Genomic DNA, 24,010 nt, shown 5'->3' on the forward strand with positions numbered 1-24,010 from the left:
TTTACTCCTTCCATGAGTGCCGCTTCATGACGTTCACAAAAATTTATGCGTCTCCAGTTACGAACGAACAAATAGAACGCACAAATAACAAACTTTTTCTAAAAAATGGTGGTTTCTATGTGCATTGCAATATGATACGAAACAAGCAGTTTAAGTGCGTTGAAATTTACATTTATTTTATATCGACGAATATATAATATTACTTTTATCTACACAAACAATAGCTGTAGCCTATCTTATTTAATTTGTTCGTCACCCGCTGCTTCTACCTCTATTTCACGCCACATTTTCTTACAACCGTATTTGCTAACCTCGATCCTATAATACTGCAGCGTCTAATCTCAAGTTATTCACCTAAACTATTTAATTTTCCAATATTCGCGCGATTAAATCGTCGAAAACTCCGCTTTAACAATGCGGACGATATCCTGTACGGAGTCAACCCGATCCCTTAAACTTTCTCCTTGGAAAATTGTGAAATGTCGAGCGCTAATCGTGGCCAACCTTCAGAGAAGAAGACGCGAGCAACCCCGCATCCGACTTCCGGAGCGAAACGCGTGCGCGGGTGGTTTTAATGGGGGTAGGAGGGTGATGGCGGGGGCGCGGTCGCGGGTACAGAAACGTCGCACTTCAGTTGGGTTTGGTTCGCGTTTCGCGACTGGCCTCTGGCGCCTCGAGGTGCCTCTTTCGTTCCGTTCATCCGCGTACACCCGACTCCGTGGTTCGGGGACTTTCGCTCGTTCGTTCGTTTTTCCCGTGCATCTTCAAAGTTGCAGTGAGAGTTCGTGCAATTCTACAGACAAGCCCGACGCCTCGTTTATTTCCAATTGGACGTCGTGGATGGAACGTACGTGTCCGAGATTTCGTGAGTGAAATTTCTCTCAGTGATTGACAAAGGGTTGCAGTTGTTCGCAGCTGCTCCACCGTCGCTTTCGCAATCCTAACGAACGAAAAGAAAACCAAGCTTTCGCGTGTCATAAGATGTTCGAAGGGTAAAACGTATAAAACGAAAAGAGGAGATTTCGTCGTGGATGTTTGAACGTTGTCGTTTCCTCGATGATAGATCACGTCGATGATGTTCTCGTTTGCGAAGACAGATGTTTTTGCAGGAACTTCCGCGAAACGCTTTTTGACGGTCGAGCGCTACGTATCTGGGTTAACTGACGGTATTTTAGATAGAGTACGAAGTTGGGGCATGCAAAACGTTGATCGACGTCGAACATCAATTCTTAAGGGCGAGAGAGACGGACGATTGCGTTCGTCCTTGGCACTCTGCTATTCGAAAAGTTTTCCTCTTGATCGTCGAGATTTATGAGTTCCATTCTCATGACTCGACAAGAAACCCTTGTTTGTTTGTCTTTTTACGATCGTGTATACCATTTCGACGGGATGTTTGCCTTTCGCCAAGTTTTGATCGATGCCAGATAGCAGGATCGGAATTCGGCTTCGTAACGTATCGCGTTGCAAAGGTGTCGCATAGCCGCTTTTATAACAGGATGCTGAAGAGCAGCACAATTACCGCTACAAACGCAACTACCTGTGTATCCGATTTCACACGACTTTTTACTCTCCTCGAAACGTAGACTCGTCTGGATTGCGCGATTCCATTCGAGTAAAAACATTTACATGGCGCGTGAATACATAGCGTATCGCGTCGTATTAGAGGCGAAGGTCGATTCGAGTTGGTGGAAAAAGTAGGAGTAGCCAGTAGCTGGGTCGAACGAGGTTGCCGATAAAAACGCGGCGGAATGATTTTCCAGTGTTCAAGTTGGCTGAAACTCGAATCCTAATGGAATATCCGATTCGCGATACACTACAAGTTTCACGATTTTTCTCTTTCGTTAATTTTAATTCGTATTTTTTATCGGTTCAGTACGATCGTTCTTTTTACGTTGCGGTCGTTGCCATTCCGTCGAAGAACAAAGTTCGAAGATCTTTGCGACTCGAAGAGAAAACGTTGATAGTCAATTTATTCGCTTCTTATCGTCGAAGAAAAATAAATAGTTGGAAGTTTGGTTCTTTGTTGTAGGAAAAATTCTATTACTAACAGCGTTTTTATTCTGCTTTACTTTCGAACTACGTATATACGAAACGCACCCGGTTTTGTGACAGCAGCTACGAAGAAACGCGATCGGAACAAAAAGTTGAAATTACGAAAGTTTGGTAGCATGGTATTGTTCCTTGTTAATAGCAAGTAATTATAAAATATTGCACCGACAGAATCGACAGAAATAATATTGCTAGCGCTCTAGCATGCTTTTAGAAGATTACTAGATAGCAAACACGTAGAGTTTACAACCGATTACATGCTAAATCGTTGATTGTATTTTCTGATTCATAGCCACGAATTGCGGTTCATTGTCCGAGAATGCAGTATCGAATACGTAGGTAAATTCTGTAATTGATGCGATCAGATTACTCTGTTGTTCATAAATGGATTTATCATACTGTTTGACGTAGTATATAAATTTCTATTAAGAAGATTAATTAATTAAATTTAATCGTGGGTGTAATATAAATAAGTATAATAACAATTTGTTATGTAGTTTTACACCAAGCGACGTAGAACGAGGCATAACGCGATCCAATCGGATAATTCGTGGATTAATTTCACGATATTGATTATTGGTCGATGTCGTGTGTCGTTGTACCATATTTGTGTATATATGCAAATTCAGTCTTCTATCGTCACCAATCCACGTAGTTTTCGATTTCCACATTACTTTGATGTAATCGATTACATGTAATGATAAGCTCGTAGTACAACTTGCAACAACGCAAAGATACAGATTGTTAGACTGCTCTAATAAGATTCAAGACGACTTTGATTTTAAGATAACAGACATAACGGAAAAATCTGTTAATCTAAAAGTCTAAAGAAAAATTGTCAGTCTACTTTTCTCCGTTTCCACCATACATACAGATTATTTCAGAGTATTTTATTTTTCATTTTCTCAAGTTTCTATCTCGCGTAGTCGACACGCGTCTTTCTCGTCGTCTCCATCAACCCCTGTATCCATTTTTAGTATATTCTTTGCAGGAAGATAACGCAAACGTTACCGCAATACTACATAGTTGGAACGTTACTTTACCTTTCAAATCGTCAACAATCTGTACTTTAAAACCAATTTGGCATCTATAGTGTTAATTATAAATTTTAGTCGTTATCGAATTATCTCACAGATCGAGTCATCCTAAAATCAGCGCATTTTCGGTCCATTCACACTTTTTAGCACTATAATCTTTCAGCGAGAATCTGCGCAAAAACTTGGACAAATCTGTACGATTAGTCGAGCAACGATACATCAACAAGATACATGCGTGTAACTCCTTTATTAACGAGACTTTAAAGACCAAGTCCATCGATTTTCGATCAATCCTCGGATCGAAGCGGAGAACCAAGCCCTCGAATTTCACCTTTACACGCGATTTCGTGGCTTCGGCCTCGAATTTATTTTCCGCTGCACGCAAGAGGAAACAGTCTCTGTATCTATACAGGGCAAGAGACCGTGTAATCCTAGTACAAGCCCGGGGAATGGTTTACGATTAAGCCGAAGCTTCGTCAAAGCGTCAAGCGTAGTTTAACCGGAGAGTTCATTATAAACGCGTGTAAGGACCGTGACGACGACGAATTTTCCTCTTTCGACGAATTCCGCGGTAGAATTTAAATTCTTCGTCAACAGCTTCGTTGCTTTCCAACGATCCAGACTATCGTGCCGAGCCTCAGTCTCCAAACGAAGTTTCGTAGAAGAAGTTTCGACCACCGAAGTGTCCTTTTGTCTCGATACAAAGACGTGAAACGAAAACGAAAATGTGGGCGAAGAACGAATCGAATTTCGGGAGTGATGCTCCTCGGGACGTGAACGAACTTCGATGTTGCGATGTTGAACATAGCTGATTCTGTTGACTTTTTGAGAAACCTAGAAGCAGCGGAGGGCGGACACTGCGTGGAAAGGGAAATACGATCGTGTCGCTCTGTAAGTGTCGCGTTACGATCATTCGTCGAGTAGAAAAAATATCTCCACCGATTGACTCAAGTACCGCATACTTCCTGGCATCTTTTCTTCGCGATACGTGACAGGAATCGCGACAGTGGTCGCTCCTGTCTTCCACGTTGTTTCATTCCGTCGTCGATGCGTTTAAATATTATTAGTGGTTCACGGAAGACAGAACGTCGACGATGAAATTGAAATTCGTTCCATTTCTTTTCATCCTTATACATAGCCGTTTGTACGTCTTACATCAATTATTACTCTCATAATTATAATTAATATTTTATTTTCACGCATTGGCGAGTACTTTCTCGTCATTCTAACATCTTAATTTTGATAAAAGATAATTGGATTCCTTTCGCAATTGATCCCAGAATCATCTTTTTATTGTTCACGTATCTGTCTCGGAAGATTTTCTTTTTCGATGGTTTTATGTAACTTTCGAAGATCTTACATTGCGAGAATATCTGCAGTTATAGAAACTTTGACATGCCAGGGGTTAGGTTGCTTTTCTTTACTAAAAGGACGGAGCAGCAAAATTTCGAAGCTGTTATTTCAAGGGATTTAACTTTGTCCGATGCACGTAATTCGAGCATGAAAGAGGATTTAGTATTCTTGTAAATACTTTGCTCCACTACGAAGATTCGATTCGAATAATTCATTCGTCGCGGTAACGAAGTCGTACATTTATGCAAACGTTTACTTATCTTTCCGAAGCTATGCGAATATACTACATACGTATCTATCATCGTTAAAAAGATTAATTCTTACTTTCCACAAGAAGCATTATTATCTCGTTCTTTTATATTTCGACATTCATTATGCGCCGAAGATATCCGATGATCATATTCCCATCGAGCTTCCGTTCGCTTGATTTAACGTCTTACTTGGTATACGCGTTACATACACATATTATATACGTTATAGAAAACATTTTCAAATATCATTAATATCGTAACGAGACACGATCATCGTGCTCGTATCGATAAAACGTGGAACGAACGCGAAAAGAATCAGAAATTACGAGATGTTTCTCACAAGTGCAAAAATAATCAAAATATTTGAACAGTCGTTATACTACTAGCGATAAGTTACGACGTTTAATGAGACCATCTTTGGCGTTAATTATATGCTTAAGATACTATTCACGCTGTGTACTAATTCTGTACAAACTATATGTTTGTAGCAAATGTTTCGTAACCTCTGCGACGATTTTCGAATTTATTTCAAACTGTATCGATGTAATTAGTCTTTCTTCGTTATAACGCTAATAAAGTTTCAAAAGACTTCGTCTAAGAAGCACGATACATATTCGTAAAACTTTCTAGTATTCTAATTACTTTCGTGAGTATGTGTGTATCGTATATAAGCGCTACATGTTATGTTTTACTTGAAATAAAGAATAATTATACGGAGCCAAGCTATGGCCAAATAGTTGAAAGAAAATAATACAATGAATCTGCGCGTGAAAATCTGGTAAATGCAAAATCCTCGTTAAAGAAGGGTTTACGGTGGTGGTGCGATTTAAGCCGCGAGTTGGCGCCAAAAATTTCGCCTATTATGGGTATAACGACATGTTCGTTGCGAAACTTCCAGCGCAATGAAATGTTCAAGCAAAATTGGTTTACGCGAGATTTAACGAGCAAATCTCTGGGACAAATGATCGCGGTCCAGTATTTGAAACGATCGTATTGCCGTTGCGAACTTGCGGTTCTTGCGAAATTCACCACGTACAAATAAACGTTGACCGAAATCGTTGAAGCAGCCGGCGGAATCTCGAAACGAACGGATTAACGTCACACGAAACACGTAAAACTGATTGATCATAACAGTTTCTATAATCGGAAAACCGTTGGATGCCGAGACAATCGGGTATCGATTCCCTTCGTGTGTGACACGACACTCGATCGTGTATCTTTGCCAGAAACCGTTCAAAAGGTGGCAATTACGCTTGGGAACGATCCGTGCCAAGACTCCGTTGATAAATTCCGTTATCGCTTTTTCCATCTGATTATTAATTTTCCAACTTTAGAATCGAAACATCGTTCCGATGGCGAATTAAAATATGCTTTCGTTTGCTGATTTATCAACGGTTGCATTGTTAATTCCGCAGTAATTCAGAGCATATGTAACATTTCGAAGGAATATATAATTTCCGGAATATAATTAAAATACCGAATCGTTCAGATAAATTATTAGGAACGTAAGTGATTATCGAAGCTTAAAATATTTTATTCGCCGTTTTATGGAAAATACGTAGCGGTTTGCAATTTTTGGTACATCGTACGATTACATCTGTATCAATAGTTGCGAATAAATGAAAACCGACTACATGTTTTACATTATACAGCACAATCGTATCGTCGCATCGCTTAGTTAAACGAGCATTCGAATCAACCGTTGTCAGACTTCGATTCTCTGCTGGAATTTCCTGTTTTACTCGGTGTAACGTGAACTTTCTCTCGAATACGTACGTTGCAATTAGTAACTACGTATAGTGTGATCGCAATTCCGGTTTAATTAGACGTAAACTTTGTAGCGCAAATAACGAAATTTTAGCAAGCGATAAAAATTGCATAGACAGGTGAAAAGATGGTATCGCGGTCGAAAAATCACATATTACGATAGACGTGCGCGTCGACGCAATAGAAAAAGTATTTGTCGACGGCTGGTCCGCGTTTTCGACGTTTCGCACGCGCTGAAACTCATCGTCGGCTAATCCATGTTGCAACGTTACAAGCGACGCCGTACGCTACTGAACGCTGCGTAAAAGAATTCAGAATTAATATTTTCAACATCGTCGAGGGATTAATTGCTTTTATTTCGGCAAAGTGTCCTCAAGTTTCCATCGAATCTCTTTTGTTCGCCTCAAAGGGCTATTCTTCAAAAGCTCGGACGCTTCCATCACCTCTGATCGATCACACAGTTTTTCCCTCTGTTTCGATGCAACGTCACTCTCCAATTTATTGCGGCAATAAAGCGAATTCCTCGAATACCTGGAATCCTGATCTTCGAGATATTTCACCGGTATCGATGTTTTTCAAGATTCCAAAGAATCTCTGTCACACTCTCCGTGTTATATTTAACGAGTCTGAAAGTCGCGACACTTTGTAAAATTATACCCCGCGGTAAATTCTTGTTCTTCCGGATCTTTTACGTTGCCTGGATAACGATGACCCACCGAGGCGGAGAGATTAATGCGAACGGTTTGGTACAAACAAGGCCGGCAATAATTATTCGCGCAAAACGGCAAACGCTTTTTAATTTCTCGATCCAATTTGTTTTTTCGCCGCGCGTAAATTAATGGTGATTTACGACGGTGTGTTATTCGCGTCTGGCGTCGTGACGCGACGAAACATCGCAGAAAGGGTTGCAACGAGCTTGGTGTTCTTTTTGGAAACACGCGAAACCTCGCCTTGTCATCTGCTCGTCGCGCACGAGTGATCGTGCTCGTAGTAATTAACGATTCTTACAGTCGTTCGAGTCTTCTGAAATTTGCACGTTCGAACATCGTTCTCGTTATTCGCTCGACCGGTTTCCACTTGGAAACATTTTACCTTTCCTACCGTGGTCATTACGTGTGCATTACACAGGAGATTGGTCGTTAAATAAAGGAGTAGAGTTGGTCGAGATGAGCAGAAACTATTCATCCGAATAAGGCTGGTTACCGCGAGATAAATTACTTTGTCCACATACGAGTATCATCTTGCGGATAGGCAACGGTCGTGTTCAACGAAGAGCTTCCAACTTCAGATTTTGCTTGCGTTACAACGAAACAGAAAGCTCATAAGCTCGTAGGCGTATAATACCTTATAGGCATATTTTTAGAACTTTTTCCGGACCGTTTTAGAATTTTCCTGGTGCTTTTGCAACATAGTTCGGTATTATTACTTTTTATTACGAGTTTGCGATAAATCGTAAATCTTTCGCGTCAAAGACAATTTTCACAATTAAGTTACAAAAGAATTTCAATGGACAGAGACATCTGTACATGTTTCGCGTTTTGCTTAATTTTAAGAGCAACTTTTATTGTTCAAATGAAAGAGAAATGCTATGACTATTCAACGTATTTGAAGATGTAGCTAGGTATCTGTAAAACGAAGGTACAAATTCCACAATGCTATTAACATTTCTGTTTCCTGCATGAAACATCACCAAGCGAAAGAAGAACAAATTACCTGGATGCTTTCGTTCATCGTTCCTATCGTTCCTACTTATAACATCCCTTCGATTCATTACAATCATGGTAACCAATTTATCTAGTCCAATGGCTGAAAACACGCCATAAACAATGCTTAACTTTCTAAAATATCGCGATTCTCTTTCTTCCTGCTCTCTTACATACCACCAATCATCAGCTAACGACTATAATCTTTTGACCAAACATCCCTTCTTTCATCCTCTATTTCCTTACACTCGGTAAATACGAAAGTTACACAGAGAAGAACAAGTTAACCCGCCGTTTTCACGGTTGCCTGTGAACAAGTTGAACGAGAGTGGAGCGTTCAACTCGTCGTCGAGAGGGCCATGCCGGGGGCGTGTGTACGACGAGCGAAGGCATTCATTGCGACAGTAAAAATTGTCAGTTAAATCCCCTTGAGCCAAACCACGACGGCCACGAGCAGGAACAAAGGGGTGAAACGAATAAGCCTGTGGGTATCGTTACCGCGCTTAATTACGCTGTTCGCTCGAGAGTTGCCATTTTTATAACCGTTAAAATGACTACGCGAAGTTTTTCCGACAGGCGCGTCGCTGAAATAATTCACGATAAATAAGTACAGTCGGGGAGAAAAATAAGCGGATAGGTAGTGGCAATAAGTTTCAACGAAGTTTCGTTAAACACGACTCGTTAACATAGAAATTTACGTATGAATTTCAATTATCTGCCAAATAATCGATGTAGTACATGAATATATACCAAATAAATTTGAGCGTATGACGTCCGTCGAATCGGTCAGAGGAGGCAAACGAACGCGTGTGATCGAGACAATTTTCGAGGCATTAATTCTTGATACGTTACTGTTTGACGTTTAACATCGTGCGAATTAGTTTCACTGTATATTACGTGTAATAATTTGAGCAAATAAACGCACTTTTAGAAGAGGAACGAAGCATATTCACTTCGGATGCATGAACTTTGGATACCGTCGTATACCCGACAATTCATAGCAACCCATAACAATCCGCTCCTGAATGCAACAACCGACTGTCGTTCGCCAGCCAATATCTGAAGCCCCTTACACACCTATCGTGCATACCGATCTCGCTTGTTGGACAGTGGTTCGATTAAACTTCATCGATACCTATTTCCATTACGCGATCCTTTTTGTCCGATCGTAGACGCCTTAAACGTGGTACGTCTTTTCCTCCGCGTTGCCAGACCGCTTTTCACGTGGCAACGAGATGCTCGAGGCGTGTGTTTCGTTCCTCCGAGCTTGATTTATCGGCGCTGATTAAGTGGTCGCGCGTAATTAGAAGGGTCAACGAACCGCTCTGGCTGGCCTGTTGAACCGAGCACAACAGAGAACTGTTACGCGAACTTCTTGCTTGACAAGGAGCGTCGGTTGATTGGTAAATTTGGCTGGTTCGCTGTTTTGATTTGTGGTAAAGTCAGATTAATTTTATGGAGTAATTTACGATATGAACCTGGTCTTTCCATGTATGTACTACTGTCGGTACTTGCAAATGTTTCGGGCATATAGATGGACGCAGTTGTTAATACGAGGCAATTGTGAGTTTCGGCGTAGTTACGTGCTTTACGGTGCTACTTCGTTAATTTATGGTGGACGTAAATGACAATGCAAATGATTTTATCCTATGAAGAACGAACGTACGCGTGCGTCTTTTATCGATGACTGCTTAGTTATTTACTGGTTTAGTTATTTAGAAAAGAACGAATTTAGTGGGTGGATTTGTTTCAATGCTTTTAAGAATGCTCGTCAGGCTACGAGGATTTTAACCCTTTTTCTCGCGGTTCACTTTAAAGCAGATGTTCGAAATATTTATTTTCACCGCGACTCTATATGCTGCTTTGTGTTAGAAAAGGGATTAGAATATCTCAATCAAATTATATTAAATTATTATATATGAAACTTATTTACGAAAGTATGCAGACTATTTCGCTTTTAATAAATTCACAAAGTAATTATATATTCTCTCGAATATAGTGACCAGGCACCTTAATTATTATGAGAAACCTAATACATCAATACAATTGGAATAAACAAATTGTACGGGCGAGTCGTCTATTCTCAAATGATCGCTGCTATTTCTAATGTAAATGTTTTACGCACGTAACTTTCGATCGATTAATTGAGTAAACTCGATCGTTGTTTACCATAGTGTCTCGTACTTCACATCCATAGGAAATATATTTATCGTTTCGATCAGAAAACTCGACGCACAAAGAAACCAAGTAGTATCGAATCAGTATTTTTCGTTGAGCTACACTCGTTACGGTATTTGCAGCGTGAACGTTCACCGAAGGAACGTCGGTCTTTTTATCTCGTTTGTAGTACAGTTTGTACATCGAGTATGCAGATGACGTTTGGCCCTACGAAGTTCCTTTGAGATGCATGTAGAAGCCTTTCTGAACACATGCCACGAAAATCCAGGTTCCGCGAATGACGAAATTTTACACTCTGGAATTTCAACGTTCCACCGTGTAGCAAGCGTACGTAGCCTTCAGATCTTTCCACTAAAATATCTTTAGGTCTTTTTGCATTCAGAATTTTTTCTCAAGATTTTATCCGAGCTCTTTCGATATGTAGCGGCATTTTAGTGTGAAATTCTTTTGTACATATATTTACTTATTTACTTATTTTTTACATACATCGTATAAATAATTATTTTTGAAGGATTTAAATATCCTACTTTTTCTTTCATTCCTGGGTGAAATATATTCAGTTACCTCTCATCATATCTGAAGTCGTTAACATTGTTAACTCAGTTGATTATTTAACCCGTTAACAAATTAGCAAACGAGTATGATTATTTGCGAGTTTGGGATTTCTAAGCGAAGATCAGTGTTCTTCCGTGTTTGCGTTAAAGTAGTATTTAAAAGTATATGATAAACTATAAAAATCCCGAAGAAAATATGAATAGAAAATCTTGATAAAACCTGCTTACGAATATAGACGGAATTTCTGAACAGAAAAGCAACTGATCGTCTGATCATTGTCCTACCAAAGTTTCTTCGTTTCTATCTTTTGAAGAGAAATTCAGACGCATAAAAATTTGTTTAGCAAAGCGCGCATCGCGATCATCTGTCAGCACTCGATACTAATCGATCACTGTCAGACAGCGCGACAAGGTTCCGTGGTCGATGCGCCATTTTGCCGTCAAAGTACGAAGGTTTATAGAGCTATATAACTCATTGTTAATCGATGGAAATAGGTCAACACGTGCTTAGAATACGAGCTTTCTCCCCTAACTGGCTCGTTTTTCCTTTAGATATAAAAAGGATCAAAGGAAGGAAGCAGTCTGTACTCCCTCGACGAAGCAAAATAGAATTGCTCTAGTTGGCTGGCAGACCCGACGATTACAACATCCTATGAACTTGAACACCGTGTCTACGATATAGGACAAATTCTATGTACTTTCTTACAAATTTCAAAGACGCAGTACAGTCCGTTATTTTCTATGCTTCTCTATTTTTACGAAGATGATATTCTTCTTACACTAGTATAATATTTAACGTCGTTTCAAAGATAATTCTTTTACGTTTTCTTCCTCTTTTTATCGACAATTTATATCTGTGTATATTTTTAGAAGAAACAGAATTAAGCTTTTTAGATCGAAAGATAGGAAATCGAGTGAAGTAATAAAAAGTTTGGAAATTGTTTGCATAGAATTTCGCAATAAATTTCTTCCACTGTTAGATTCTTAGCGTCCGAAAGAAATAATTAAGATGTAAGCCCCTTAGCCATAGTTAAGATACGACCCTTTAAATTACATATTCTCATTATATAGATTAAGAGAACGAAGTAGTTTCAAAGAATGTTCTTTTTCACTTTAAAGCTTGAACCAAAGACAAGCCAACTTTCATATCTCGCTCGTTCTCTAACTCTTCGAAAGCGCCAACGTCTTCTATTTTATATCTTCAACTTTTCTCTTAAATCAGATGCCTCTCTCGTATTTCGTAAAAAGATATTATACGTGGATGTCCAGAGCATTCTTCGCCGCTTGAATTAGAAAAAGAAAAAAAAAAAAGAAAAGAAAAGAAGATAGAAGCAATTGTCTTCCGCTACACGGTTTAACAGCAATAAAGTATCTCGGTTTCCACCATGAAAACGATAATTAAGAATTTATACGACGGTCAATAACGACTCTTTATTTCGATACATCGACGAAGCAATCTTTTCGCGTTACTGTAACGCAGGATCGTCAAAAACAGCAACGATATTAAAGTTTAATAGATTTTCGTGATTAATATCATTCTTTTGGAAATAATAGCCGAAATCGGTTCGCGTAAACTATCTGTTTTATATTACGGATTAATGGACACGCTAAAACGAATAACAACAATATCTCGTGTCCCAGCAATGGATATCGGCGATCATCTCACTCGTGAAACAATTTCAATCGATGGAATTTAAAAAATTACCAGCGTTGGTACTCGTGCAAATTCCAGCCGAACGTAACGGTTCAATTTTTCGCTATTTCGTCGGTGGTTTCACACAAAAATAGAATTTCCTCTCGGTTTACTCCGGCAAAATAATTTTATCGATTCTTTTCACTAGTTTTATTACTTTCGTCACGGACGAAATAAAAAAAAAAAAAGACAGAAAAATGGCATTCCTTCGAGCTTTTGCCCATTAGTCGAGCAATTGAGGCAGAGCCATGCGTTACGCGTAACTAATTCATGGTTATCGGTTGCTTTAATAAATCAATGTCCGGGATACGAATGTTCCTATCGTATGATAATAACTTCGGGGAACTAGAGCTCGCCCTGTGAATACTAATTTCGCGCGGAACTGGAATTAAACGTACCAACCGGGAGCCATTTCGAGTTTCCGTGGACCATTACGGAAGATTTCGTTTTTACTTCGCAGGGACGGATTCGACGTCGTTTATCCGACGCAAGACCACGCGATAGATTACGTTCGTATTTTCGCGACCGCGTGTTACCCTGTAATTGTCCGGGATCCAAATACTTCCTTCCCTTCTTATCTACAACTTCGATATTTCATTCTTGCATTAAAATTAAATTCTATTCACAGCGGTGTAACTACGCTTTTTTAAAATATGGAGTTTGAAGTAATTACAAATAATTAATTCGCCAATGCCATTTGTTGGACTTGCCAACACGCATCTTGCTCTCGCGGCAACTAAATGGCTTTAGAGCGCTCTCCTGCTCGCGACGGTATATCCATGAATAAATAAATTATATAGGATTATTGTATTTTCTACAATTGCGATGCGTCGAACGTTACGCGTGTTTTTCTGCCATCTCTGAAGCAAAATATCATTATACGACATCTACTAATCGTTAATCGATGAATGTGGAAGATAAAGAGCGAAAGTATGAAAAAACTGAGATGTATGATCGAATATGAGAAGAGCGTTTTTAAAAGGAGAAACGAAGATCTGAAAATTTGCAAAACTGTAAAGATTTGGAAAAATTCCACGAGCTGTCTAGTTCATCGCGAGTTCTCCGTTTCCAATTTTTGTCATTCTTCGTGTTCATAACGGTTCGGTGTTCAACGCTATTTCCTATTTCATTCTAATTGCCTCGATATCGTTAGTCGCGCGATAAAAATTTAACAGGCGCCGCGCTGTACCGTGTCGCAAATTGCACAGGTATTCGGTGAAAAGCAATAAAGACGATCAACGACCAGTCACTCTCCTTCAAAGTCACGAGTTGCGTTGTAACGAAAGGCAAGTGTGCTTCATTCGGTGAGTGCCAGCCATTAGCGGTCACCGGCAACACGATCCTACGCTGTTCTTTCATTCAACGACGTCGAGTTCCGGTGTCATGGTCGAGGCCTTTTCGTGACACCGTTCACCGAACCGCATCGAACGCGAGCTTTTGCTTCATTAATCTCCCGAGTCGACCGGGATCGATCAATTAACGTCGATAACGCGTGCACGATAATTCCGCGTTGCCAGAGGTCTCGTCATTACCCTCTCTCCGGAACACGTCTTTCCTCTTCTTTTCCCCTTGCCTTTGTTCTAAAAAGGCAAAAAAGAGAAAAAGATGAAAAAATAAAAAAAAAGTTCTACTTTCGCACTATGACGTATACCAGAACAGTGGAGACTCCATTGGGAGCCTCTCTTTCTCTCTCTTTCTCTCTCTCTGTCTATGTCTCTTCGTCGTTCCAAACGAAAAAATCGATGTACGTTTCCGTTTGCACAGAAATCTCGCTTCATCCGTGGAGAACACGTTTCATTTTCCCTTGATTGTCGTGAACCGCTGTCCATTTTGTTTTTGCGAGCCTTGAAAAAACGTTCGATGATGAACATCAAAGAGGAAAGTTTCCGCTAGCGTGATAACCTTTGTGAGAAGGCATGCTAATTTCAGAAGCAATGACTCTCGATGTTCTTTGGTGATCGATGATGGGGTTAAGAGATACGGTAAAGTTGCGAGAGAACTTTCGCTTGGAAAGTTAGATCGTGGAAAAATGATTTGTAACGTGCGAAGTCGGAGCGCAAAGCTTTTGTTGTTGTAATTAATTATGATTGGATAGTTTAGTATACTGGATTTGTGTCAATTTAAATTGATAATTTCAGCTGTACATATGCATAAAATTTTCAACGCGCTTACTTTTTGGTATGTACGTATCAGTTTATCGTCGCTGCTGTTCAAACATTCGACAAAAACTCGATGACATAAAGGATAGTAGAACGTTATAAAATTAATTGCGTTTCGTTACGCCATGTAATAAATTTTCATTGTAACTGTGCTTTGATTAATCCTCTCGGCGATTAATTTCAGTGCATTATTGATACCATCCAGCTCATTGAATCACAATATTGAGATTGCAATTTCGTCGCCGCTTTACTACGAAAATTATAAATCCTCTGACAATCTTCGATTTGCTGAAAAACGACCGAAGCTGTATATTTGCTTTCCTGTGGCCTCTCGATTATCGGAACAGTAATGAATTATTAAATTCCATTTCTACTAAGATTTCACAAACTCGATCACATATTTTTGCAGCAGTCGAGTAGTCAAAGTAGGACGTTTGTCACGCTCGAATTCAGAAGTATCAATATCAATTTGTATTGGCAAGATTTTCGAACGTGAGCTGTAAAAGTGCAGTAAAACGATCGTAGTAAGTTCGATTCGATGCTGTATAAAAATAACTCTGATAGAACGAACCGAGAATTCATTCCATGACTCGATATCGGCTAACAAGGTCTTGTCGGGTCATTTTTGCGGAAAATATCAGAAACAGATGGAAAGAAAGAAAAAAGAAAATAATGGAAATAAAACGGTGGAAAGGATGGCTTTTGATGGAAGCTACGAAAGGTTATCATTACTAGACTAAAACCACAGATATATATTCTTGAACGAGAAATTGTTTAAAAGTAGTTTTATCTTATATTGAAAAACAAATTATTGGAAAATTTTAATATTATTTTTAAGGCAATTATTACTACCGAGGGATGGATTATACAGCTTGCTCGGATTTAAATTCTAATTATCTTCTCCTTTGTTTTTGGGCGTTGTACGGTAGAAACGTAAATAGCACAGCAAACTTTTCAACCACTATCCTCAGGCACGACGAGAACTTCTGGAAAATCAGTGCGCTCGAAAAATATTTGAAAAGCCGTGTTTAATCCTCTAGCTTGTTTTTCGCATACTTTATTTATTTACGTGTATAAAAAAATATTAAATTCTTATTAAAAAGTTCTCCGTACAGTGAAGCGAAATTAAACGAATATCTCTACTCTTTTAATACCTATCAAAATGTTTAAAAAATAATCCCTCGGCTTTTGTCTCGTATTCTTCATTTCGTTCGAACGAACGTTTCTATAAAACGTTCGAATAAAAATAAATTACTCACGAAACGAGTTATCATCGAATCTTAAGATAAGAAATTTCTTTCACCAACGAAGGGTGGTCTGTTTTCTTTATGAAAATTTCAGTCGACGGTTTTCTCGAAAATGTTTCGGCGTCTCCCAAAGGGACGCAACCCTTGGCTTCGAATCATCCCTTGGTCACTTCTCCCGCGATTATATATACTGACCCTTGGTATTAGCTCCGACAAAAAAGAAAAAATTTCTTTCCTCTCCTCTTCTCAGTTCGTTTTTTGCGACAGTATCCTGGTTATCTGCCCTCCTTCTCTCTGCAAATACTGCCTTATCTGCCTTTCCCCAAAGTAGCTTCGAATATCCTGGCGATTTAACCTTCAATAAAAAAAAGGTATATATATCAATTAAATGTGCGAAGTGGAATGTAAAACTCTCTATTAAGTTGATTAGATCGATAGAAGCAAATGTTTCGAAGAAAGTTTTACTATTTGTAACATAAGATTTAAGAGTACTCTCGATAGCTACTCTTTATGAATAGATTCGTAAAAGTAAAAACCTTGTTAAACTTGCGATGGAGATACTCGTTGGAGATACTCTTTTCAAACGTATTTTAATAGATACTCTGACGTTTGACGTAGGATACGTTGTTTTACCTCCATAAACTTTTGCAGTGCACATTTATCTTGTAATGAAATTTTCATGCAGCTCGATTTCGCTCGAACAGTAGATGCACTAGAATTTAATTATATTTTCCACGCACGCAAGTTGTTCAGATACAACTGCATCAATTCGTTTCCTCTATTTTTCTGTCGATAAGCTTCTCCGCTAGAATTACCCACGTAATTTGTATTTTCGACTGCAGTCGGACGTTTCAAAAGATCTTTATTCCAATAATTGATATAATTAATTTTGCGTTTGTTTCGTAATGCTGCTACTTTCGAGTCGATATTTTTTCCAATTTTTTCTACTGTCGTTAAAAGATATTTTCAATTTAGTACGAAGGAATCGTCGTTTCGATTCTACGCGACGGTTTTTTGCTTGAAATGCTAAAAATTTCTTTAATTCTCAAAAGTAGAATGAAATTAGCGCGTAAAAATTTGAAAATCGTAGCGGACTTAAATACCATAATAGCAGCGATCCGGAGTATTTCGAAACCCATGGTGCAACGTGGGTGTGGAACTGCACTTCAACGGCTCCATTACAAAGTTTTGTACCCGAAATAGATACGCGAGTAACGCGTATCGATATTCACGTCGAGAAGAATTCAATAGGGGTGGAAATCAATCCAGCTGGTATTTTTCATTAGAGCTTCCTGCGCCGATAAGCACGGTTTTTTTTTGACTGGAGAAAAAAATTCGTCGATAGTTTGACGCTAGCTCCGCTGCCGCGGTTTCCCACGGAAATTTCGATAATGTATTCCGTGCATGAAGTCTGAATCAATTTCATTGTATTATTTCCACGGTGTTCTCGGGTCTGCTACACGGGATAGTTCATAAATGCCTGCCGATATTTCACGCAGCCGAAAGTTCAACCAACGTGAATAACAAAATATTTTGAAACGTACATGGAATTAACATTGCAAGGGGTGTCATTGATCAGAAGATTCGCGATAATTTAGAAGGAATAAATTAACACGGGAATATAAATTATGTTGAATTTCTTATTTTATTTTTTTATTTTTAAATTCAAGTTAAAGCGAATGTAACATCGTGTGAAATAATAACCTTTCCGAGAATGTCAAGGATGTCCATCGGAGTTACTTCAACGGGAATGTTCATTTTCTATAACAAAATTGCTAAAAATTTGTGTGCCTCTGAATTGCTGAACTCGTATGGAACTATATGACATTCGATGATTTCTTTTCTAAATATGAAATTCAACTATTTAACTATACGCACTGCGAAACGATAAAATTCCGATCGTTATAGATTAAAAATTTTAGTTAAAAGTAGTCGAATACCGTGAGCTCTTTATAAAGAAAATCTGTCACAGTACAGAGGAAAATGTTGTACGTTCATTTATGCACCGTCTGCTATATATATCGATCTCCTTGATACCGCAAAATATGTTGTTACGCAATGAAAATCCCCGAAGCAGTCAGTAACATTTGCCCAACTTCCTTGAAGGATTTACTAGCGTCCTTGCGTCGTGTCGCATCGTCGTGAACGCGTTGTTAGTTTCGACTTTGCTTCGTGCGATTCCACATTTCCTGAACGAAAAATCTGCATCGCGAAACAGAAATTTCTTCGTTGTAACAGGCTTGCTCTATTCAGAATCATAGCGAACAATCTGCGCGAGTCACAGTTGGGAACAACTTCTGTTATCCGAATTCCCATTATCCGAAAACCCTATGCAAACGCTTTGTTATCTGCTGGCTTTTTTCCGACAATACCGCATCGTGGCTCCTTTCTAAACGAAAACGTTCTATACGGGCTTGATTAAATCATAGCATAACGTGATATCGTTATACGTCCATATACATATGCACGAGGGCAATTTGATTTTTGTACCGCACCTGTAAGATTGTAATTGAGTTTTTTCTATTTTCCTGCGAACATTTATATATTACATTTCCTTTTTAAATGATTTTAATTTATTTCATAATTTCAATTACATTGCGAAAAATATTTCGTTTAACGTTGGAATTTATCGTTTTCGTTATGTGGCACCAGTCAATTGGTGAAATATTAATTGAAAAGTGAAATGTTAATCAATTTCTGTGCTATAGACTTGCTGTTTCAAAACAAGAAACAACATTAATTTTGCAGAAAGTATCTTCGTGCGTTCAATATTTATAACACGAAGTAATCCGAAATTCCACATTCCAGAGTATTGTATTATTGAATTTAATCAAAATTTAAATTATTAAATTTTGATTATTAAATATAACTTCAATTTAGCTAACTGTAAATGTAATTTAAATTTAACACGAATTGGGAATTCTTCCTGAAGCAAATTGTTCCACCACTTTTCTATAAACATTTTTTAAACAATTCAATCTATTTGTTTACTCCGACGATTTTACAAACAGGTTTTATCTAACCTTTGAACGATCGTTTTCGTTATCGTGGTGTATTAATCAATTTTTGTCTGACGAGAGTTTTGTTTGAAAATGTTTAAGATTTATGTGCTTTTGTTGCTTTGAATTATTTCAAAAGAAAAATGTACAAGTGTCCATTTGTTATTTTCATTGATGCATACAAATGGATAAATTCTAATAATAAAATCTCTAGTGAAAAATGTTATTCGAAGCAAGGTAATGTATGTACGTCTGAACATGAGTGTCTCGCATAAGCTACATACATCATGTGGCAAATACTTGAAATAAGCTCAATTCGAAATAGCTCGTTCCACGCGGCATCATTCAAAGAAGGTGGAATTTGTCGAATCATCGACAGTATTGGCGTTCCATTAAAATTTTATCTTCGCGCAGATTACATTTATGCCCTGGAGGACTTGAAACGGTTAAAATACGTGGTCTCGGCGCAACTAGACGACAATAAATAACTGCAGATAGTATATCCAACTAGTTAGAGATGAATCACTATTGACACTTTAACGGCTCGTAGTACACGGCAAGTTAAAATAACCGCAATACGATTTACCTACGGAAAATTATTTTTCATCGATGGTTTATGAAATAGAAATTCGAAGAACTCGTTTCGCTCGTGTAAGTAAATTTCAATCCGGAGTAATATTTACGTTCAAGGTACTTTTTACATCGCGACCTCAAAACGTTCCTATTAAAAACAGCGAGAAGATTTTAAAAAAATTGGGTTAAGAAAATTTGCAGGTAATAAATTTTACAGGAGAACAGCGATAAAAGGCGCAAAAAAGGCAAAAATTAAATTTGAAAGAGTCGAAGTAAAAAAGCTAGGAAAGAAGAAGGAAAAAATTGTGAACGCTTAAATTAAAAAAAACGTTGAAGTAAAAATAAAAAATAAGCTGCGGCAAGAATTTATTATAAAAAAAGTTTAAATAGTAGAACATCGTGTTGCACAAGAAATAGCAGCAAATGTAAAAATCGAGAATTTTGCCATTTTTTTTTACTAGAAACGTGAAAACCTCGCTTCAGGATCTACCCTGAATATTCTGTTTACTCGTGTTCGGTTTCCTCCCCAGAGAACCCGATTTAATCGGCTACCTATTTGATGCTTGCTCACCGATATCGTAACCACTTTAAGCCCTTGGGTACTTTAACGCATTCGCCAGGCAAACCGACTAACAATCAATAATATCTACTAACGTAAAAGGAGGACAATATTAATAGTGTTTAGCTTGAATATCTGGTGAAATATCGCGATACACGTCGAGATTAAAGGCGAATCGAGATATCTGGTCAATGCTACGAACGTAGCTGATTGTTAAAGTTACAGAGCTTTGTTTGTTCGAGCAGATTTCGACACAGTCTGTTGGAATCTAATTAACATTTCTCTCGTTAATGAGAATAATACTGTAACCGAGAACACGAACACAATATATTCTACGCGTTTTTGTTAAAATTTTATATTATTCGTACAAATGTCGTTAGTTATCGTTAGCTATGCAATCGTAAGTTTGGATAAATGCGAATAGTGTGACTTTTATAACTGTTAATTACATTATTTATTGTAATTCCTCTCATGATTATTAAGCAACCTTTGCTATATTTTTGAAGAAGTTTATTTGATGCTGCTTGGAAAAATAGATGGGAAATGTAATTTAAATGCTAATCTCGCGATACTACGTCTGAATATAGTTTTCAGTCTGAATTTTTTAGCGTTCCCTCTATCTTCTTTAATACGCTGACGCGGCTAATTTTCGTGTTACACAAAATTACTGTTTTGTAAGAGTTTTATAAGAATTTTATGTAGATAGAAAATATATACACTCATGCCTCACTCGATAAAGATCGCTCGACACTTTTGAACGGGGATAACTTAGCTTTCTAAAAAGCATTGTCTGAAATTCTGTTGAGAATAGGCTTACGATAATCCGCGTTTGATTTGTTTCCACTTTGTCATTCTGCGTTCGTAACGCGTGCTCTTAAATTCAATTATTAGTAAATAACTTTTATTTCAAACTTCTTAGACTCATTTTCGGGAAAATATCTCCGTACAACGTTGAAACCACAGTTGCAAAATAATTTTTGCAGCAAACATGATAATTAATTCAAGTAGGTCGTTAAAACAAGCAATCGACGCAAAAGTAAACAGCAGAGTTAAAGCCTTGCGCCTCCATAATTTGAGACGGTTTAAATTATATAATTAAATTACGAACCTCTTTCTCTTTTACTTGCGCTGTTAATAACTAATTTTGGTAAATGCTGCCATAAACAATAGAATTAGCGAAAAGAGGAGAATCGAAGAAAAATTAAACGATCGTTTCTTTTAAAAGTCTGAAAAAGCGGTAAACGTTTGCGCCTGGAATTTCTGGTGAATCGATCCGCGCGAGATTTCCCGCCATAAATTCCCACCGCGAGTTCCGTCGAAAATTTCCAATGCAAACGATCACACCGCGTCTGGTGCCACTTTAATCGGCGTCTCCCGCTAATCGTTCCCGTTAATTAACCCGATCGACGACATCGAGAATCAGAGGGGCCGTTAACGAACGTTCTGTTTTTTCGACGCGATATGGAGCCCTCGACGCTACGCTGACTTTCGCCGATCGATTCGTTCCCACATCGTATCATAAAACGGGGAAACACGAGCGGAATGCGCGACGCGGCGTTTCGACGCCGAAATCTAATTACGCCGTCGCCGTGCGAAACAAAAAGGTGGGCCGACTTGTTTGTGACGTTTGCTCGATATTATTCAGATTTAATTAACCGATGATTTTTCGACTTGTGCGGAGATCCGAAGTTTTCTCGGTCCATGACTCCCTAGGGTCTATAATTTCGAGCGAAGAAGAAAAGGACTTTCGCGAGATCAATGGCGATGCGTTTCTTTCTCTCGTCGTTTTCTGATCGTTTGCCAATCATCCTCTATACGGTACAATTTCTTCTCTAGACACGTTCCGAGAGCAGAATCGTTGGCTGATTGCGAACGCCTTGATACCGTTGTCAGTGGTTGTAATTTATACGCGATTCTTTTTCTTTTCTCTTAGAACGAAATCGATATCGCGATTGCTGTCGATAGAGGTGAACTCGAGTATATCGCAAATACGTTGGAATTCAATTGGAAAATTTTTGACGCGTAGCGAGTACTTCGAGAAAAATATAAGATAAGATACAGTACACCGAAGCGCATTCGAATCTTTCTTTAATTGGAATACTTTAATTGGAACTTGGGAAATGAATTCACACAGTATGTTGTACATGACATCTGCGATACGTAAATTGTCCTGTTTTACGATTCTACTTTTTCCGAGTAATTGCTTTTACAAACTGTGCAAATTCTTGCTTTCAAAACTAGCTGGTATAATTTTAGTGCTTTGCGAACACAGAAAATGAAATATCATCCCTTATGAATAGTAATTGAATTTCATAAAGTGAAACTTGTGTATTGAAGTTGATTAGGACGAAAATTGGTTTCATTTCTATATAACTATCGATTATAACTGTATATTTAATTTTTGTACTGTTTTAACCGTTTCCCTACGGCAACAGGTAATTTTGTTAAAAAATAAGAAAAAGGATCTACGTTGTCAGAACAGGAAGCTATTTTGGCAAGCTCGAAACTTGGAATTAACGAAATAATTTTCGTTGATTAGCGTATTACGATCCTGTGAAACATTAAACTTCGTATTTCCCACGAGAAGCGTTTGATCTTTTATTTCACGGGATCTTTTACATGTTGCTTAAATCGCAAAATTAATTATCGAAAACGATTGAAAACGTGGTCGAAAATTATCGACACGTTATGCTCTCCGTAGTTTCAAAGCGTTCACAGTTCATCGGTTTCCACTACCACGAAAAGCAATCAAGGATCGTTTGGAAAGTGTTCGTTTAAAATCTCCGGTGCACAATACTCGATAAAATTTATTCGAAGCAAGTTGTAGCCGTCGATCCGCTCGAAACTCGATCGTTGAAACAAATCGGATCACGTTTGTAATAGACTGTAGTCAAATTTATAAATATCGAATAGAATTTACATTGTTAAACGCGTAATAAATGTATTATAAATGAATTTCATATATTCTATGGATCACGCAAAATTACAGTCGCATCTCATTTTCGTGATTTCTTCGAGAGGAAAATTTTCCTTAAAATGTTACACGTTGATATCGCTAACCTCTGCAACTGTTAAGGAAATATTTACTTTCGAATAAATAGTTCCGATTTCTGACTATCTCAGAAAATTTCTTTCGTTTATTCGCCGTGAATAACGTAACGGCGGGAAATATCTCTCGTGATTTTCGCCTCCTTCGCCAGAAATCGAAGTTCGATAGGTTTGTCGGCCAGTTTCGTATATCTCGTTCAAACTAAGCTGGAAAATCCGCAGCACATCGAGGATTACAAATGTTGCGAAATCGATTTTCTATGTAAGTATCATTGGATCACGGCCGTTTCGCGTTGCCTCTGGCATAATTAACCAAGTGAAAACGAGATTACGCGGAATCTCCCCAACTCTTGCAGCCACCCTGTTATTTGTCACGAAACGCTTAAGTCGGACTAATCCCTGGTTGTTCCACTGGTTACCTACCAACTATAGTTGCCAGTAGATTCTTGTTATGCGTTAGTTAAGCCATTATATTATAGTTATGTTATTTCTTACGATGTAATTTATCGTTATAATGTGTATATAGATGTATTACTCGTTACATTCATTTTTAACTGCAACCATAAGCTCCTAGTATATCGAGGTAGGTATCTCGATTTATTTATTATTATATTAGGTGAAATTTGTGATTAGAAAATAGAAATATTCGTAGTAAAATGAAATATTAAAATAATCGAATAATTGCATAATAAAATCATGAAATATTTTTGTATTTTTCCTTAGGACTAGTTTTAATATTGGTATTAGCGTTTTTAATATGTTTTATCGATTAAGTACTAATTGTCAGGAATTACGTTATTTTTTTCGTCGAATGTACGATCGTAATAAATCGTCGTCCTT

At 38.1% G+C, this 24,010-nt stretch overlaps 1 protein-coding gene across 7 annotated transcripts in view; it reads left to right on the forward strand.

The window, feature by feature from the left end:
• The first annotated feature begins 628 nt into the window (after positions 1–628).
• Positions 629–24,010, forward strand: part of LOC132916863 (glutamate receptor ionotropic, NMDA 2B) — a 337,093-nt gene continuing 313,711 nt past the window's right edge. For 5 of the 7 annotated variants that reach the window (XM_060977242.1, XM_060977246.1, XM_060977248.1 and 2 more), the window contains exon 1: positions 629–853. The gene's annotated coding sequence lies outside the window, so the exon portion shown is untranslated. The remainder of the gene's footprint in view (positions 854–24,010) is intronic. The other 2 variants (XM_060977243.1, XM_060977244.1) reach the window with 2 other exon arrangements.

The sequence above is a fragment of the Bombus pascuorum genome, chromosome 2 (genome assembly GCF_905332965.1).
Source record: "Bombus pascuorum chromosome 2, iyBomPasc1.1, whole genome shotgun sequence".
NCBI lineage: Eukaryota > Metazoa > Arthropoda > Insecta > Hymenoptera > Apidae > Bombus > Bombus pascuorum.